General features: G+C 35.1%; 1 long non-coding RNA gene across 1 annotated transcript in view; it reads left to right on the top strand.

The window, feature by feature from the left end:
- Positions 1 to 18,615, top strand: part of LOC145259988 (uncharacterized) — an 80,903-nt gene extending 62,288 nt beyond the window's left edge. The window contains exons 2-3 of the long non-coding RNA XR_013864242.1: positions 15,493 to 15,708; positions 18,215 to 18,615. This is a non-coding gene — a long non-coding RNA (uncharacterized LOC145259988). The remainder of the gene's footprint in view (positions 1 to 15,492; positions 15,709 to 18,214) is intronic.
- The last annotated feature ends 690 nt before the right edge of the window (positions 18,616 to 19,305 follow it).

Genomic DNA, 19,305 nt, shown 5'->3' with positions numbered 1-19,305 from the left:
TTAAACTAATTAATCCACCGTTCTGAATTGTGGATCACAGCTGCTTGGCGTAATACTGGGGCATATGGGCTATATGTAGTTCAATTAAGTTTTTTTATGCAAATTGATGCTAAAATTGTATGAAGGCTTTTCGTTAAAATTCAGTTATGTCCCATTTTTGTTTTTTTGTTTGGAATTAAATATCAATTAATAAATATTCCCAATTTTTTTTTTTTAAAGAATATTTGATAGGATCTTAGGGGTCAAAATCACCTTGTGCAAATTGTCCGATCTTGTTTGTTACCTAAAAATTGTCAGCTAAAATTCCTAACATATTTTGTTTTGTAACATTCCTTTCTGTTAAAACAGTTTCTTTCCTCTACATAACAGTTAACAATATTATTATTAACAATAATAATTGATTAGGACTATCTGGCGTTGAGCGGGCATGTTAATATAATACTACATTTGTATGCGTGTGGGGTACGTATCGGCGACTATTTTTTTTTTTTTTTTCGTTACTTACATATGAAGGAAACACATGTCCATTTTTAGAAGCCAGATATTAATTATGAATTTTGAGTTTTATTTGTCATTAAAATTGTGTGTACATTTCTTAAGGCATACAACAGGTGCCAGGCAGGTGTTATATAACAAAAAAATGCTACAATTTCATGATTAGGGGGAAGGAGGAGGGGTCGTCCACTTGATCTATTCCCTAAAACTAGTTGCGATCACCACAATACCGCATTCACTCTATGAACTTAAGCTATTTGAAACCTACTCAGATGAGATGAAAATGACATATTTACAATATTTACAATGCTAATGTATATATGTTAACGTATGTATATATTAGGGATTTTAATTAGGAATTTTGTGTTGTCTCCCTTCGCATTTGACAAAAATATAAGCTAAGAAAATGGCGACAACGATAACGGGCGGGAAGAGGAGTCAGTTTGTGTTGACATAAGGGGCACAATTATTATAGAACTAGCTGTACCCGGCCACGCGTTGCTGTGGCTCAGTTTGTTAAAATGGAACACATGTGAAAGTAGAGAAAAGTTTGATTTTTTTTCAAGAGAATGTACAAATTATTTATATTTTTTTAACAGATGTTAAGAAAATAAACAGAAAAATACTTCCATCATTAATTATGCAAAAAAAAAAAAAATAATAAAATGTTGATTTAGTGTTTCAATATGCTTCTAAATTACGATAAAACTTGCTGAGTATGCACTGTTTTACGGTTGTTGTAAAATGGAACGGAAACTTAAATTTCGCTTCATTTTAATCTTTCTTAATTTTTTAATTGTCCCCCCCAACGAATATAATCAAAACAGTAACATTCAACAATTGTACTTTATGTATATAAAACACAAAATGGGTGTTTGTATTACTGTACACATAGATTCGAAAAAGTTGTCAAAAAAACAAATATATAACAAATAAATGTTATCAAAGCCAAGATAAGTTACTTTTCTGCCAAACTGGATATATTTTTCGTGTTTTTATTCAATGTAACATATTTATTCAGCTCGAAAACCATACAGTGTTTACCGATGTATTCGAAAATTCAAGATGGCGTCTCACACCCTCTTTAACACCGTAAGTATGGAAAAAGGTGTTATAAATAAAAAAAACTATACAAAATACTATTAAAAACCCGCCGAATATATGTCAACCTATGTCACGGTAACATATATTGAGCGAGTTTTTAACAGTATGTTATTCGGTTTTTTATTTATAACATCTTTTCCCACACTTACCGTGTTAAAGAGAGAATCAGACTCCATCTTGAATGTTCCAATACATCGGTAAACACTGTATGGTTTTCGAGCTGAATAAACATGTTACATTGAATAAAAACACGGAAAATATATCCAGTTTAGTAGAAAAGTAACGTATCTTGCCTTTGATAACATTTATTTGTTATATATTTCTTTTTGGACAACTTTTTCGAATCTATGTGTAGAGTAATACAAACCCCACAAAATATTTATTAAACAAAAAAATTTAAAAAAAAATCTAATTTTATTATAATAAATGCTTTATAAATTGTGTTTATGTTTTATGCTAACCAATGGCAAAGTAAGCGTGGTTCGTTTCAGCGTAAGTCCAGTCCAGTTTTTAGATAAATTCTAACCGGTGGTCGGTTTTAAATGTCTCCTGTGAACGGTCTGGAACGGTGTAAGTGAGTGGCGGTGAAAGGATGAATTTAGTAGAGAGAGTAAACTTTACTACTTCCATTAAATGTAACCGATTTTTACAGTGGACTCTCACCAGACAGAATATAGGAAACTCTGATCAGCGAGATACTGGATATGTAATAAGCCTATAACATACGGCAGATGTCGTGATTCAGTTTGTGAATGATACGGCTGCACCAAATGTATACGGGTGCAGTCCTTTAAAGGTCAAAGTCGGAGGGGAAAAATGAGTTCATTTTATTTATATAGAGAATAGATAGAAGAAGAAGATAGAAGAAGAAGATAGAAGATAGATAGAAGAAGAAGATAGAGAAGATAGAGAAGAGAAGAAGAAGATAGAAGAAGATAGAATAGATATAGATAGATAGATAGAATAGATAGATAGAAGATAGAAGATAGATATGTTTCTTTTAATTTAGAGACATGCAATAGTTTATGTTCTATACTCTGGATAGGAATGTGAATTTAGGAAAACTCGTACCCGGAAAACTCGTACCCGGAAAACATGTACTTGGAAAACACGTACCCGAAAAGTCCTATCCAAAAAACTCGTTCATTTTTTGCTAGGTAGGAAAACTGGTCCATTATTGAATAAATATCGATTGAAAACACATTTTATGACCGTTATTGAAGGAGATATTGTTTGTAAAAGAGAATACACATCCCATAATTTTTTTTTTAATATTTTTACTTATTTACTGTTGTTTAAAAAAAATAAAATTGATTTTTCGAAGTGTTTGTTTTCTACCTAGCTTTGTAAGTTTTTGTGGTTCAACTTATTTTTAAGAGTTTATTTCGTTGAAAAAAAATCAGGTAATGTGGAGTGTTATATTTGAACAAAAAATGTCCGATATGAGAGAATCGCGTTTTAGGAGTCTCGATAATCGCTCAAAAATAGAAAATTAAAGAAAATAGTTAGGAATATATAGTTTTAAAACTAGCCCCCTCCAAAAGAAAATAAATTTATATATTTTTAGGTAATGTTCAAGATCACTGCTCGGAAAAAAAATTAAGCTACCGGAAGTGGATATGGTTGATTATGTAACGAAACCGAACGAAAGACACGAAAAACAAAACAATATATTTATTTAAAAAAATATTTTAGTTTTTAACACTTCTTGTGTTATCAAATCATAAAACAAATATTTTATTTTAAAAAATGATTTTAGTTTTAACACTTTTTGTGTTCACAAAACAACAAAAGGCACTTCTGCAGTATGCGGACGGCGGCCATCTTAATGCGTTTCATTTTACTGTCGTAGATGCCGCTTCTCGGGCAAAAAAACATTTAAATTATTAATTTGTTGTTGATCCTTACAAGTTGCTTTAATTAAAAGAAATGTTTGATTCAAATTATTTATTTGTTAAAAAAAAAAGAGCTAAAAAATCATATTTTCTTACGCAGACTTTTAAATAAATGTTTTTACAATTATATATTGTTAATTGTTGAGACATTATGTTGAACAAAGATGGCGGTGGCGAATCAGTGCAGTTCCGATCCCGAGTGTTAAGTAATTCCTAGTAACAAAGATGGTGGCGAAGATTCAGTGCAGTTCCGATCTTGAGTGTTAAGTAATTCCTAGTAACAAAGATGGCGGCGAAGATTCAGTGCAGTTCCGATCTTGAGTGTTAAGTAATTCCTAGTAACAAAGATGGCGGCGAAGATTCAGTGCAGTTCCGATCTTAAGTGTTTAATAATTCCTAGTAACAAAGATGGGGGCGAAGAATCAAATGCAGGTTTGTGATGGAGACGACGGCGAAGTGATTAAATCCAAAATTCAAAATTTTTATAGTAACTTTGGAAGCTTCTCATTGGTTGGTTATTATAACTTGTGGTTATAAAAACGATAATCGAGATCATTGGTGTCATACCCCATTAGTCCTCTGATGGGGAAGGTCTCCTAGCGGCATCGGCTGCAGGGAGGCAGGGTAGCAGTACTCGTCAAGGATTCGTCACTTGACACTCAGCCCAACAGGTGAGGAGCCGGGAACCGGCCAAGCACCTGTTGGACTGAGGTACGCCGCCTGGGTAATACCTAGGAGGTCCACCCTCTCACGCCTTGCCACTGGGCTTTCCGGTGGGGTAAGTTAATTGTTTACTGCCTGAGGCGCCCCTACCGGGGAATACCGACGGGGTTACTCAGGCAATTTTTACAATTACAGGAGTGCCCCTCCTTTAGGGGAACCTGCTGGATCACCACTTTCCGGCCTTGTGCCACATTTTGCCGAGGTGGGCGGCAAATAAATAACTACCCATTAGTCCTCTGATGGGGAAGGTCTCCTAGCGGCTTCGGCTGCAGGGAGACAGGGTAGAAGTACTCGTCAAGGATTCGTCACTTGACACTCAGCCCAACAGGGGAGTGGCCGGGAACCGGCCAAGCACCTGTTGGGCTGAGGTACGCCGCCTGGGTAATACCTAGGAGGTCCACAATTGCAGGAATGACCCTCCTATAGTGGAGCCTATTGGATCCCCACTTTCCGGCATTGTGCTACATATTGCTGAGGTGTGCAGCAAATAACTATCTACCCCAATTAGGAGTCAAAAACATTTTAACATGATAATTTTTTTATAATAAATGTTTTGGTGTTCAAATATTTTCCTTTTCGGAAAAGAATCTTGTTTTGTTTCTTATTTGCCGCGTTATTTAACCAAGAAGAAATTGGAGTTATCGCCCCCTTACAATAGCCGCCGTCTGCATACTGCAGAAGAGCCCCCAAATGACTTTTAAACAACAAAAAATTCTTATTTTATCAAATAATACAAGAAGTATTTTCGGCGCTTATGTATTTTTGGTACCGCGCTATTTTTTAATAGTTTTTCTTTTCAAGTTTCGCGATACTTTTTTCTTTTTATTCAATTGTTAGGTTAAAATACAAAATAGTTACAAAACTCCCTCCCCTCTCCATGTTAAGAATGGCTTTCGAAATAAAAACGCTATTATTTCCGCGCTTTACCAAAAATACATAAGTACCGTGTTTTCTTCTTTTTTTTTTTTTTGTTTCGTAATAGCACAAGAATTGTTTAAAATAAATCAATTCTTCCGAATAAAATATTTGCTTTCTTTGATAATACATAAATGTTATAGCAAAAGAAAGTATTTGATAATACATAAATGTTATAATACATAAATATTTGATAATACATAAATGTTATAGCAAAAGAAAATGTTAAAACTAAAGTATTTTTAATAAATATATGGTTTCGTTTTTCGTGTCTTGACTCCGTGATCAAGTTTATTTTTGCTAAACAAGAGTAAACACATAAAAATAATAATTAAAAATAGTATGGGGGTGCGTAGTCACCTTTAAAGACAATATCTCTTTCAAGAACGGTCATAAAATGTGTTTTCAATCGATGATATTTATTCAATAATGGACTAGGTCTCCTACGTAGCCAAAATGGACGAGTTTTCTAGGTACAAGTTTTCCAGGAACGAGTTTTCCAGGTACGAGTTTTCAGGGCACCGTCGAATGTATAACGAGCATATATATGTGTCTTATATATATATATATATATATATATATATATATATATATATATATATATATATATATATATATATATATATAAAACTCAAATGACCTTGTAACGGGTGTTGTAACCCACATTCGATTTACGACTTCCGGTTGCGCATGCGTACATAAACATAAACCCATAGCAGCGTAAACAATTAAACACAAATCGCTGCTTTTGCAGAATTTTACCTACGCGCTGAAATATTAACGTTATTATTTAGAAATTATTTTCTTCTACACTACCAATATAAATAAATAACTCCGAAAATATTTTTATTGTGTTACAAATTAATAATCAACACGACAATAAAACGTATTGTTTTACTGTGTACGTTTTCAGCGTCCCAATTGTTTGTTTGTTTTTTTTTCGCGTTTAAATTGAAAAATATGTCAAAATTTGAAGTTAACTTTAAGTATTATGGTATCTGTTCCGTGCACATTTACCTATAAGTATGGTAAACCACTTATAATTCAATAGCTGTAATTTTTTTTTCAAAGATAAACAATTATAAACAGAACGACTCCTAGAAATCTATCAATATTCTTGTTTCATTTTAATATACATTCATAGAAATGTTTCTGTTATGTCACAAAAAATATTTCTTACGTCACAAATGTCACGCTCATATATTAATTCCATAGCTAATATAACCTACTGACCCAACGGGTCACGGGTAGTCTAGTATATATTTATATATATATATATATATGTGTGTGTGTGTGTGTGTGTGTGTGTGTGTGTGTGTGTGTTGTCTATAATAAGTTTCTTTTAAACGTTCTGATATGTGATTCGTCTAGTGTATTCTCTATTCGGTGTTGATATGTGTATACATAGATTAACAGTTTATAGAAATCGTTGTCGGTTGTCGGTTGTCGGTTGTCCTTTCCGTGCGTTCTGAAATTAAATGTGCTTTTCTCCGAAAGTGAAATTGTGGGAATTATATTTTGATATCAGTTATTCCTTGCTTTAACAACAACAAAAATACACCGAAAGAAATTAGTATGAAATATAAATGTGTTTTTTTATTTCAATAAAACTTCAAATTAATTCATAGAAATGTTTCTGTTATGTCATAAAAAATATTTCTTACGTCACAAATGTCTGGATGCAATGGCAACAACTCATAAATCACAATAGTTCAAAATGGACACGTTTTCAAACAGTTTTAATATTTTGTCCTGAAGTTTGACCCGTCTTGTTGTCGACAACCTTTTGTATGTCAGGATGAAATTTCTGTGAAGTTCCGAGTTTTATCAGAGAAGCCAAGTAATGATCAATCAATCTAATTCTCATGAATCCCTCTTGAATTTTCATAATGTAATTGTCTAAAACTGTTTTCATAATAAAGATAGTGATACGTCGAAAAACGTGTTCGTGGCGTTTTAAAGTTTCAACCAGTGGATTCGATGTAAAAAATTTTAAAAAGCACATTTTCCTAAAATGAGGACATATAAGAAATTCTCTCTACTTTTCTGACACACTTCGTATTTCAATATTTTACTCTCCTCTTACATTTTTTTCAAAGTTGCTGCCAGTGCGGGCCGCAAATAAGCTTGTAATGGATCGCATGCGATCTACCGGTCGTAGGTTTGACATCCTGATGTAAAGAATGTTCGTTTTCTTTCACGTTTATTTGTTCAAAATGAACATGTATTCAAACATTTTTCATGCTCGGTCCTGAAGTTTAATCCATCTTGTTGTCGACAATATTTGGTATATCAGGCTGAAATTTCTGCGAAGTTCTGACTTTTATTAGAGACAACAATAACATGAATTATTATAAGTTCCTCTTTATTTTTCATAATTTAATTGTCTGTAACTTCTTTGATAATAAAGATAATGATAACTAAAAAATTCCATGAGCAAAGTTTCTTTCCTAGAACTGTCCATCTTTGGAATACAATAACATGGTACTGCTTCCCAGTTGGCTATAACATGGTTGTTTTCAAGTCTAATGTAAATAAGTTCTTGTTGAGCCGTCCTTTTATATAATTAAACCCTTCCCAAGTTCCATCATTTTTGACCATCACTGTGCCGTCTTACCATCTTCCCAACACTCATTAACACTTATCCTAGACTGGTATCTGGGCTTTGATAAACGATGCCCCCCCCTCTCAAGTAAAAAAAAAAATCTCGAAAAATGTTGTGTCTATGACATACTAAAATTTCGATCAGTGAATTTAATGTCAAAGAATATTTTCCTAAAGCGGAGATAGAAAGGAATTCTCATTATTTTTCCGACTCCCGCCGTATATTGATATTTCCTAACATTTGAAATTGCCATCTGTGCGGGCTGCTTGTAATGGACCGCATGCTGCCCACGGGCTACATGTTTAACATGCCTGGTTTACACAACAAGACCTCACTGCCTGCTTAAGAAACAGTCATATGGATAATCTACGGCGATCGAAGAATCGGTCTGTTTCGTTCTGCAATACGCCGTCGGCAGTAATAGTTTTCTGCTGTTCAAAACTCGGGTTTCTGGTAGGCAAGCCTTTTGTTGAACAAAGTAATGTCGTTTTAGCCAACTACCAACTCGTAGCTATTATTACGGGAACTCATCCTGAAATAACTGAACAGCGAAAAGAAATGGTAAAACGAAAGTGGAAAAGAAAAGATGGAATTTCTTGGCCACTACAGATTCATTATCTAGTTCTTCGTTCGATTGCAGGAAATTGAAAAAATTGTCGTTTCTCAAGAACATGTATTACCCGGCCTTGGTCGGGGGTTGGTTTGGTGCTTATGTTTATACTTATTTTGATCTGTATCTTTGGTAATTCCAATATTTTCTTTTTTTTTTGTTCTTTTTTTTTTTTTTGTTCTTTAATCCGAAAATTATTTTAGTAAATTTCGGTTATATTGAGCCCTTACTGATCAACGTAGCCCTCACACAGTGGATGCAAAGTGCCAACAACAATCCTCTGATTTGTCCCCTTAGCAGCTATTCTTCCAGCTCAAAACCAACTACTTTAACGAGATTTTGAGGGCCACGATTTCTTGAAGCGTCTGCGAAAGAAATCGCAGGATCAATATCGACTATTTATTGATTGCAATTAGTCAGCTGTGTCGAAAAATTATGTTTTGCTAAACCGACATATTTAGTGAAAATGTGATTCAGAGGTTTCTTGCCTCTGAATCACATTTTCACTAAATATGTGCGTAGACTGTTTTGCAATTTCTTCAGGATCAGTTGCTTGTTCAATGGACGCTCAAAAACAGAAACATAATTTACTTTTGCGCTGCTAAAAACACGTAAATTTTCAAGTCATATAAAATTCTTTGCAATTAATGAAAAAAAAATTAAAAATTTGAACCTACAGACCACGTCATGCAAAAAAAAAAAAAAAAAAGAGAGAGAGAGAAACACGCTATCAACTTGCCTATCAACTTGCCTACAGTAGTATTTTCACGGCCGTTGTTCTATCATTGTTGCTAAGTGACAACATGGAAAAAATAGCTTTACCGATGATAGTTAAATTAAAATAGTGGTTTCGATTATCGATTATCGGTAATTATCGGGGGGTATTCTGAGACAAAACTTGACTAAAACCACTCTCAGACTTATACACTAAAGTTCTGTATATTTTAAAGAAAATCTGTTCAGCCGTTTCGGAGTCTATAAGGAACGAACTCACACAAAGTTGCATTTATATAATTGTAGAGAAGAGATTCTTTGAATTATCAGGTCGGTGCAAAAGTTTTTTGCTGATTTAAAATTCCATCTTGAAAATGCAAAACTGTTTTTGAATTTTTTTTTTATTCCCAACAATAACAACTTTTACTCTATAACTTGATTCCAACTTGATTCTAACTTGATTCCAACTTGATTCTAACTTGATTCCAACTGCCAATGAGTTTATAAATGCTTCGCTGGTAAAATTCTTTAGGCTTTAGTGTGAAATATGAATCTAACTTATGTTCGATCTTCTTCTGTGATGTTAACCTACAGCCATCTAAATCTAATATATAAACGACTATATATTTGTCTGTCTGTCTGTTGGTCGGTCTATCTGTCTGTCGGTCTGTCTGTCTCCATATTTTCAAACTCTACCTCCTCCGAAACTAAAAGTCGCAGAGCGGCGCTATGGACCTCAAATAATTGGATTTTTTTTTACGGGCCGTTGTTTTATCGGTCTTTAGCCACTTAAAATTGTTTTTAAGAGGTCAAAAATGGGTCAAAATTGAAAAGAAAAATCGTTATATTTATTTTGTGTATTCATCTCCGTTTATTTTTAATTTTTAATGTTTAATTTTTAATTACTTCCTATGCACGTCACGTTGGTGCAGTGGTAACGTCACCAGCTTTGAATGCTACAATTTTGGTTTCGATTCTAGCTGATGGCACCTAAATACTTTTTTTTTTTACTTTTAAAATCACGACTCTATAATAACTAAGGCCGTGACAACAGCATATTCTTTTCATTGTTTTACCCTCGAGTATATATCTGACACAGTTAGACAACAGTTAATCAACCGAGAAGCACATCACTCTATATAAAAGCATATAAGATATCAACGGATACACACTCGAGAGTCAGAACAATGAAAAGAATATGCTGTTGTTCTAGCCCTAATAATAACATATACGAAGTCTGAACAAATTAAAATATCATATTATTTATTTTCTATAATCAACGCAATTAACCCAAACTAGGATCCTTGGGTGGCGCTCGATAATCCTGGTAGTTCCATGTATAATATATAAGTTATTGCTTCTCTTTTTTGCAGTAATTTGGAGCAAATAACTAAACATAAAAAATTTCACGACAAAAGAAAGAGGAATTAGATGAAATTTCACATAAAGTGCTTAAAGGATGCCGAACAGGGGGCGGCTGATCTTCGCGATAATTAAAAGAATGCCGCCCGATGTTCGGCATCCTTCGGACTCTTTATGCGAAATTTCATCCAATTTTGCCCTATAATTTTGAAGCCTATAATTAATAGTAGTAGTAGTAGGAGTAAGGAGCATGAAATATTGCTCCTTTATGAGACTTCAGTCATTCTAGTAGTAGTAGTAGTAGTAGTAGTAGTAGTAGTAGTAGTAGTAGTAAATGATTCCTCTTCCCTCTCCCTCGGTATACCTAACATTACAGGGAGTAACCACATTGAATACGCTTACTGTCGGAGGAACAAACAAAGGAAAGAAATAAAAATCCGACTCTGAATTTTTTTTTTTAATTTGCAAATGAAAAGCATTTATTCGTGGTTCCTCCAAAACAACGCATTTCATTATATTTCCAAACTCTTTTCGCGCACACATGTGCTTTTTAAAAGTTCCCGTCCCCGCCACCTGACGCTGGCGGTAGCCAGCGCTTTCTCGCCCACGTATTCACACGTCCATCTTCCCACTTAGCTTCTATCCTCGACCAACTGGTGCATTTTTTCTCTCCATTTTCTCTTTTTTTTTGTGACGCAAGCTCGCGTACATTTTCTAATTTGCATACGTGCTTCAACGACTGGTGATGATGATACTTTCGCTAACCAGCTATCCTTCTGCTGTTGACGATTTTCTCACACATACTCATGCACCTAGAAGTGACTGTAGGACGGACAGATAAAATATGTTTAATTTTAACATAGATTCATGCAAATGAAGCCGTATTCTCGTTATCTCACGTCTTCTTTGTTTTAGGTTGTTTTATTTTTTTTTTCGTCTAATTTGGGTCGAATGTCGAACAGGTCTCATTGAGAGCTAGACAAAATCTCAATCCGGTAAAACCACCTTTTCTTTTTTCTTTTTTTTTTTTTGTGGCTCAAAAAGTCGAAAATTAAATTACTTTTCAGATACGTTTCGGAAATTTCCGTTTCTCAAGAGCGACTTAAATGTTATTGCGGGTTGATGCATGCAAACGAGAAGCGTTTAATCAAATTACACGCCAGTTTTAACGTGTATCAACTGTTGTTCGCCTGCGGTATACGAAAGTCGTGCACGCGTCATTTATGTCCGCAAACTACAGAGTGGAACGATAAAATTGTCGCCCTAGAAAAGACGACATGATTTCATTTTGTTTGAAGAATTTGTTGTTGTTGCAGACCATCTACTAGTTGACCAATTGTGTACAAATCCTAAGAGCGATAGGAGCCTTCTATCATGTCTGAAAGTGACACAATGTTCAGCGAACGAGATTGGAGATGTGCCGCTGTACAACTCATGCTCTCTACCGATCCTAGTTATGACAACAGAACCATTGCCATCACCCTCAAATGCATCGCTGGATTGCCACGAATAACAGGGATGTGCCTAAGGTGATGAAAACAAAGCTTATGGACACGATTATGGTCTTTGGTGTGGTTTCAAGTGAGGGCCACATCATACCACCTCACATCTTCGAAGTAGACTTTGAAGTCAACACTAAAGAGTACCTGGATGTGCTGAAGAGTGTAGTGACTCCCTGGTGCAATTAGGTGTTCGCTGGCAGATCCTAGGTGTGGCAGCTGGACTCGGCGCCGGCCCACAAGTCAAAAGAGACCCAGGCTTGGATTCAGAAGGACTTTCTACCCTTCTCTCGCTGCCCACTCTTCCCCCGACCTGAACCTGCTGGACTACTTCGTTCCGTCATACGTTGCGAACATCACAAACATGACCTCCCACAACATCAAAGCCAGCCTGATCGCCGCCAGCACTTTTTGAAAAGGTATGCTCCCAGTTCCGAACCCGTATCGAGGCGGTGATTGAGGCTGAAGATAGATTGAATAAATGTCAGGTTTACTACATAATCAAGTTACCTGAATTGATTTTTTCAAGAAAAGTTTTAAAATAAATCTCTGGTATTGTTTTCTTTAGGGCGACACTTTTATCGTTTCTACCCGTACTTAGACCTTGGAACGTGAAATGTTGTCTTGTATTATATTCCATTAAACAATAATTTTAAGCTATTTGACCTACCTGCCAAACTTTTCGTTACACTTCCACCATAATTAAAGTGACACTCCCCCCCCCTCTCTCTCTCTCTCTCTCTCTCTCTTTCTTTCTCTCTTTCTCTCTCATTCTATTTCTTTCTCTCTCTTTCTCTCTCTCTCTTTCTCTCTCTCTATTTATCTCTCTCTTTCTCTTTCTCTTTCTCTCTCTCTCTCTCTCTCTCTCTCTCTTTGCCGATCTCTTTGACACTTTTCAATCTCTACTTATATACAAAAGGCACTTTATCTGAGTGAGAGATAGAGTGAGAGAATGTGCCCTATGGACTCCGAAACAATGTTTTTTTTTTTTTAATTTCACACAAATGCACTTTATGTGCCTATGAGTGTTTTTGATAGGTTTTGTATCGTAATGTCTCCGATAAGGATGGAATATATATATATATATATATATATATATATATATATATATATATATATATATATATATATATATATATATACATATACATATATATATATATATATATATATAGAGAGAGAGAGAGAGAGAGAGAGAGAGATCGGCAGAGGGACACGTTTTGAAGATGAAGAGGCAATTAAAAGAGACGTTACGACAAAGTTTAGACGCATCACAGAATAATTCTTCTGATTGTGTATAAAAGCGATACAGAGAACGATATAACATCTAGAAACCCTAGAAAACAACCTTAATTAGGTACTGGAATGCGGCCGTAAGTGAGTGGCAACATTGAATGCTACTAAGACTAAACTTCTTTCCTTTAACAAGTACAAAAACCATCTCAACCACTGATTGCCATGACAAATGAAACCCTACCTGAGCGCCCATCTTTCAAACTCCACGGCTTAACATTCACAGGCAACATGAATTGGTACAAATACATTGAGGACATTGCCAAGGCTGCTGAAAAGGGGGTGGCCCTATCGTGCGAGAAAATTACTCACATCTACCAGAGAATGTTTTATACCTTTATGAAGCCACATTTTGACTAGGATTATGAAGCCACATTTTGACTAGGATTATGAAGCCACATTTTGATTAGGATTATGAAGCCACATTTTGACTAGGATTATGAAGCCACATTTTGATTAGGATTATGAAGCCACATTTTGACTAGGATTATGAAGCCACATTTTGACTAGGATTATGAAGCCACATTTTGATTAGGATTATGAAGCCACATTTTGACTAGGATTATGAAGCCACATTTTGACTAGGATTATGAAGCCACATTTTGACTAGGATTATGAAGCCACATTTTGACTAGGATTATGAAGCCACATTTTGACTAGGATTATGAAGTATTGCTGCTACATCTGGATTCGTGTATTTACCACTAGTCTCTCATTTTTAGACAGGATCAAAAAAAAAAAAAGAGTTTCAAATCTAATAGCTCCAGCACTATCGGCCAAGCTCCAATCTCTGTCCCATCACTGCATTGACTGTCCCTGCGTTACGTGTACTTTAATGGAATGCACTCTGATAAACACATAGCACTTTTGTCCCCTGGACGTAAATACTCCTGATTCACCTGATAAATAGCAAAATCCCCCCCTTCTCAGTTAAGGCCCTAGATGCCGGACAGCCTTTTATTCAAATAGTTTCTCTCCTTGGACCACCAGATTTTGGAATTCCCTCCCTGTTTCCAGCTTCACTGACTTACAATTGACTACAACGTCTGCAGAAGTTTTAATTTTATATAAACAGACATGTCGCTACTCCAAAGTCTCCTGTTAGACATGATATCAAATAATAGCCCTTTCTGTTCCTACATGGGCCAGCTGGCAAATCACTATCCAGCTCCCACCTCTCAGGAGCTGGTCCCCTTTTTCCTCCCTCACCCCTCTCCACATTAAAAAACGGCCTTGGTCCTAATTTGCTCAGTGGGGAAGCAAATAAATACAGCCCTTTATGCTCCAAGTAGCAATATGCCTTGCTTGATTAGATTTATATAAAAACATATTTCGGTAGCAAATAATTACGATTTTAACAAACTTATGTAAAGATCTTAGAAAATTTGGTAAATGGAATCGTGAGTTGACGTTTTTGAATTTTTGAGATGAAGGTTGTTATTTGTGTTATTTGGATTCTTCGGACTACTCTTCTCATCTTCAATGTAATTTCCGGCCTTCTTCAGGTGTATCTTATCGCATATGGAAATGTTTCTGTCGAATTCGGGAATTTGGACGGAATTTGTTTTGTTCTGTTTTCTTTTTTTTTTTCTGCATAATTTTTTTTAATATAAATTATAAAGGAACAGAAATCAATTAACTTGCACATCTTTTTTTAATTTTAAAAAGAATTTATAAGAATAAAAAAAAACTTATAGTCTCCTCTCAACGTGACATCTTTTAAATTATAAAATAAAATGGCCAATTGGAAACCGTAAACAGACAGCCATGTATTTCTTTTTTTTTTATTCTTTTTTTTTTTTTTTTGAACATTTTTGGAGAGGAAATGATTTTAATTATTTTTAACTGATAAAGGGCGACTATAAAGGAAAGTAATTCGTTTCTTATTAATGTTTGCAATGATGATGTTTTTTCGTGACACCAGGCGTCGGACGAGCAAATTAATATTTAGATAATATAAATTATCAATTCTCATCTCAAACATTCAGAAACACAAAGTTTTATTTGACCGATTTTTTTTTCTGTGAGAGTCGGGACGTCAAAGAATGTGTTTTTCCGCCATTATTCGGGCTTTTCCGGAAATCAGTTTGGCTTGAAAGATGAAGGTCAAGAACAAGTTAAATCAGATACATAGAATTTCTGTAAAAAAAAAAAAATGAATGAACGATTGATATTATCCTTGATTGGCCTCCTAGCCTTGATAAGTGGTGACTCCTTTGTAAAAATAAATAAAACAATGAAATTAAATTATTATTTATTTTATTTTTTTTTTCGCAGGTCGCTTCCAACATTGTTTTCTTCTGGTCGTAGTGATTCTCTCCCTTTGCCAGTTCAGTTGCGCCATCTATTATTCGAACAAAGTATCTGGAAAATTCCCCAGGCAAGGCAAGAGAGGTAGCCTGGCCATCAGCCACCTTCCAAGGAGAAAGATGAATTTCTTGAGTCAGAAGGACTCGAATATCTGGGCCCTGAAACGTTTCTACTCTATTCTAGGTAAGAGGCAGCAGTTGTTACTTCGCCTTTACGAATTTATTTAATTATGTCTATGATGTCATTTTTTTTTCCTTCTAGCATATTTATTTATTTATTTATTTATTTATTACAATACCAAATGTATTTGGCTCAGTTTGTTTGGAAAAAAATATTCTAGTTGGGAAGATTATTACGATGGCGACACTTTTAAATTTTTACTTATATACAAAAGGCACTTTGTCTCTGTGTGAGATAGAGTGAGAGAACATTCCCTATGGACTCCGAAACAATGTTTTTTTTCACACAAATGTATGTTATGTGCATGTGAATGTTTTTGATAGGTTTTGTATCGTAATGCCTCCGATAAGTATCGATATATATATATATATATATATATATATATATATATATATATATATAAGTATTATCACATCCTCGATCCAGTTTTGGGGCAAAGAATTAACTTTGGCCCTAGCATTCGGACTTAGGGTTAGTGCGTGCACCAGCTTTCATTGAAGGGTAAAGGACTTATCCACCAAAGATACACCACCCAACTGATTCCCTTTAGATATTCGACTCTCGGGTATCGAGGCTCTTAGTTGACTTCAGTCAGGTCTAGGCAAATAGGGTGCTAGGCTCGTATTCCTTGTAATCCCCTGTGTAAACGGTTATGAAAACATAGTGAAAATAAGGGCATAGAGTTGGCAATTCAGTAGGAAAGCAGACAGATCAGCACAAGGATAAAGAGAAAACGAACAGAATAACAATGATAACTCAAAATCCAAATAATTAGGTTTTCATATCTTTTTCCTTTTTTTTTATTCGGCTTTTATTTTTTATTTATTTATTTTTTTTATTACATTTTCACCACAAACAAGGCACATTGCCACTTTGGTGTAGGGGGCTACTATCAGGGGCAACAACTACTGGGGTACTATGTAGGGATTTGGGCAGCAAGATGTTGGTTCATGTTGCACTTGAACTTCTGCACGTCAGTACAGTTGGGGAAGCAGGGACCTGGAATAGAATTCCAAAGTCTAGCGGTTCTGGGGAAGAAACTACTAGAGTAGAAAGCTCTTTTACATCTAGGGATCTCTACTGTATAGGGGTGGGATTTAGCTGCCTGTCGGGTTTGTCGAGATTGTTTACATTCTGGGGACACAAGTGCTTGCAGTTCGTCAGAGCATTCACCATTAAAATACTTGTAGAACATGCAGAGGGATGCAACGTTTCGTCGATGGGACAGAGGCTGAAGCTTAGATGCCAGTTCAGGGCCTATCAGATTTGCGACTCTCTTTTGAACCTTGTCAAGGAACGAGAGATTAGTAGCTGATGCACCAGCTCAAATATGACAGCAATACTCCATACATGGGCGAATGGATGCCTTATTTATTTATTGATTTATCTATTTATGAAAATAATCAACACTTGAACGGCGCTGAAATAGAAGCATATAATCAACAGACAGTATAAATAAAATAAAATAAAATGCCACAGGTATCAAACTTAAAGAGTCTTGCAGTTTCCTCTGGGATTTTGGCATAATCTGTAATCGCCTCACTACTCAGGGAGGCTGTATCCAGTTCGCTGCATAACGGTTCCAATTTACAGAGATGGTCACACATCTCTGATCCCATCAAATGAGGGACCTTGTGCCAGTCGTGGCAGGAAATTGTCCTCCATCATTACTCCATGTGTGATTACCGTTATTAAACCCATTTTTTTCCTAGCACAAATAAAACGCATCCTTTCACACCAACATTAACTGAATGAGAGATACCATATTTTTTCCCATATTTCCCTTTCTTTTTAATTTTTCCTGATATTGATCGGCACGTGCATGACGTCATTCGGCTCTTGGCTGCAATCTTGCATCATATCTAAAAAATAGAATGTGTTGTCATCTGATAGATTTCTGTCGCCTACGTGATCTTTCATTCTGATTTAATGGGCACGCTTACAGCTGCCCCGTTGAGTCAAGGCACCGCTTTATTGTTTCTTCTTTCTTTCTTTCTTTCTTTCTCCGGTGTTGCTCTGGTCCTGTTCGTCACAATATATATATATATATATATATATATATATATAATGTGTGTGTGTGTGTGTGTATATATATGTGTGTATATATATATATATGTGTGTGTGTATATATATATGTGTGTGTGTGTGTGTGTATATATATATGTGTGTGTGTGTGTGTGTGTGTGTGTGTGTGTGTGTGTGTGTGTGTGTGTGTGTGTGAGAGGGCTCAACCAATGTAGAATATGGAGGATAAACTGATGTGACGTATCATCAAAATAGACAAACGAACGAAAGTGTTGTTGATTTTATAAATCTTTGTATATCTATTTTTACAAAATTATGGACTTACTGTTAAAATAGCAAGTTTATATTTATTGATTTATATGTGAAATATCTTCTGTGTGTGTGTGTGTGTGTGTGTGTGTGTGTGTGTGTGTGTGTGTGTGTGTGTGTGTGTGTGTAACGTATGCCTTATTATATAACGAAACTTTTTTTTTCTTTTGCGTAGAAAAACGTGACTTCCAGAATGTGGACAAAAGCACCCGACTTTCTTATTTCTAGAAAAAAAAAAAAGAACGGGTGCCCGAGTTCTTCGTTATGAGAGAGAAACAAGAAATGCAGTTCTTGAAGAAAAGAGAAACAATGCTACAGACAAAGACCCTAAGAAGCAAGAATGACGCAACATAAAACGAAAATAAGAACAGCCATTTTCCTATTTATACTGGGAGGTGACACCAACAATGGCACCACCAACCAACAGTTTCTTCTTTCCACCACAATATGCTACCCACGACAGCAATCCCCCCTTTTTGTGGTCAACGCAGAGTTTGTTTGTTTGTTTGTTTTGTAAAAATGAAAAATAAAATATCAGATTGATTAAATTAAATAAGAAGCAAAATATATTTTCGATTTCGTTGCGTTTTTTTTTATTTTAACTAGTGGGACATGTGGAAATTCCACAGCAGACTCTTTCATATGTAAAATATTGCTATTGGAATTCTGTGGATGTCAGCGTAAATGGAGATGCCTTGATATTATTGTAGCTCTTTTGTTAAAACTGCAAAAGTATTTATCTAAGCTAGCAGGGACGCCCGGTCATAAAATACGCTTGAATATGATATTTTAATTCATGCAGATTTCATATATATTATTACAGAGTTAATTTTCTATCGATTCCTATATATTATAAAGTTGTGATTTCAAAAATAAAAATATATACCCACATGATTTGAATGAATCGAAACCGAAATCAAAACTTATGAAGAATTCTTGATAAAATCATTTATTACAATAAATGGAAGGTCATAACAATTAAATGACAGTTAGTCGGAAGGAAAAAGATGTAAGCGTGACATGCAAAATTACACACACGCTATCGTATTAATATATACACTAAAATAAAATGCTTTTTTTTATTTATATACTAGAAGATGTACCCAGCGTTGCCCGGTATTAAACGTAACATTAAATTCCTTTTCAAAAAAAAAAAAAAATCAAGTAAAAAACGGAAAAAAAAGTCAGACATACGCATGCGAGTATTATGTTTTTCTAAACAGTTCACGTCACCAAACCAGAATATTGTACTGACCAAAACCACTA

Source organism: Euprymna scolopes, chromosome 35, assembly GCF_053919585.1.
Source record: "Euprymna scolopes isolate OS-2025 chromosome 35, ASM5391958v1, whole genome shotgun sequence".
Classification (NCBI taxonomy): domain Eukaryota; kingdom Metazoa; phylum Mollusca; class Cephalopoda; order Sepiida; family Sepiolidae; genus Euprymna; species Euprymna scolopes.
Note: the sequence above shows the minus strand (reverse complement) of the source record. Positions and strands in the feature narration are given on the sequence as shown.